Source organism: Carcharhinus amblyrhynchos, chromosome 20 (assembly GCF_965287045.1).
Source record: "Carcharhinus amblyrhynchos chromosome 20, sCarAmb.v2.hapA, whole genome shotgun sequence".
Taxonomy (NCBI): Eukaryota; Metazoa; Chordata; class Chondrichthyes; order Carcharhiniformes; family Carcharhinidae; genus Carcharhinus; species Carcharhinus amblyrhynchos.
Genome location: NC_137343.1, coordinates 13,392,901 through 13,394,807, shown reverse-complemented (window position 1 = coordinate 13,394,807; position 1,907 = coordinate 13,392,901).

Sequence of the window (1,907 nt, the reverse complement as noted above, 5' to 3'; positions counted from 1 at the left end):
TTTTTCTGGGGGTTCATGCTTGCCAATTACGCCAAAAAAATCGAAAATTATTAAAATATTCAGGGAAAATTACTTCAGAGGAAAAAAAATGTCTCTGGTCAAATATCTAAACCATGTCTTCTAATCTAATCAGCTCTGACAAAAGGTCACCCAGAATTGAAACGTTGGCTCTATTGTCCACAGGTGTTGTCAGACCTGCTGAGATTTTCCAGCATTTTCTGTTTTTGTTTCAGATTCCAGCATCCAGTACTTTGCTTTTATTTTTCCTCTAATCTAATCTTTCACACTATCCAGAAACTGTTATATCTGCTTTTGTTTTAAAAGCAGAACACTAAATATGGTCAGTCTTGACGCCCCCCCCCCCCCCGCAAAAAAAAGCCTTGTTATAGAACCATTAATGTTTTACTGGTCCAAAACAATATTCCTGCATCATTTACCCCACATAAAGAACGATTACAGGGTGTGCTAAAATCAAGTGCGTTTCACATTAATCTCCTATAGCACTGTTCATGGTGAGTGTGGTCTGGGAATGTTTACTCCCCACCCTCCTCCCTTCCACCTTTAACATTTTCGCTTCAGTGCTGCCCGTACAGATGAATTAAAAAGGCAGATCCATCCAGCTGCAGCTGCTTCGCAGTTTCGGAGGTGAGTTGTAATTGCTCGCAAATGTCTGGCTCCAGCATGATCTACTCAGTGATTAATTGTCACTGTCTTGTTTTAAGATTCTTAGGTGCGAGGTTTTTACAAGTGACACTGATGGTGAAACTAGGAAAAGCCCAAAGCTTATCTGGCCACATGGGAGGGTCTCACTGTGATTTCAACTTTTAAAAAAGTCATCCTTCCTTAAACAAAAAAATACATCTCCAAAATCCTCTGGTTACTCAAACGAGGCAATGTTTCTAACGGTCTCTGTTGGAAATGTTTAGTCAGCCAATTGTGGTAAGGATTTTGTGTCACGTCACTATCTTCAAGGTTAAAGAGAGGAGACGGTCACTTGGTAAATGCACATCCTGTCTGCAGCTAAGCTTCCAGTTTTAATTCCTGATTTACACTGAGCCAGCTAATCTCAGCTTGGGCGAATCCCCTGATATGCTCCTGGCAACACAGTCCTACGGGCCTCACGTAGCCTTCACATTTCAAGACACGGTTAGCAATCTAACGAGAGACAGCACTCCACAGAAATTACTTTTTTAATGGAAGGAACATCAGAGATTCTGGGCTCGGGATTTTTATCAATCAACGTTATAAAGGCGTTGTCAGAAATCGAGATTTTATAGTGACTTTATTAATCTGTTAAAAGCCCAATAATTAAATCACCACATCTGACCTCTACTTTAAGGGTGCCAGCGGAAGGAAATAGCTTCAAGCTCGGCTCCAGTTTCTCTCTTCCGATGGTTTAACTACCTATCAACACTTTGTACATGGACTTTGACAAACGGCGAGGCGGATAGTGACTACGGATCAATAAGATGAAGCAACCCCCATCATTAGAAAGGGAGGGGAAAGAAAACACAGGCGGGATGAAAGAGAAAGAGACATTTGGTAATAAATCAGAAAATACCCTGTCCCAGACCAGCACCATGTTTTATTCCAAGTCCCTTCCTCCCCCCAAAATTAAACAACTGCGCTGGGGGCTGCAAAATCAAAAGGAAGATCTTTCAGGGTGTCGCACAGTCTACAATAAAAAATTCTCATCAATACTCTTCTCCTAAACCCAATGTGAAAGTTACCCTTAGAGGTGTGTTCACGCCAGGAGAGATTACAATAAACCAGCTCCTCTCCTCCTAACTGGAAAAAGTGAAATACAGCGAATGTGTCAAACAGTAAAAGGATTGGGTCACCTTTTCCCAGTAAACTCTCACTACAACACTCTTCTCCAATACGTTGTTTCAAGAGAAATTACAAAA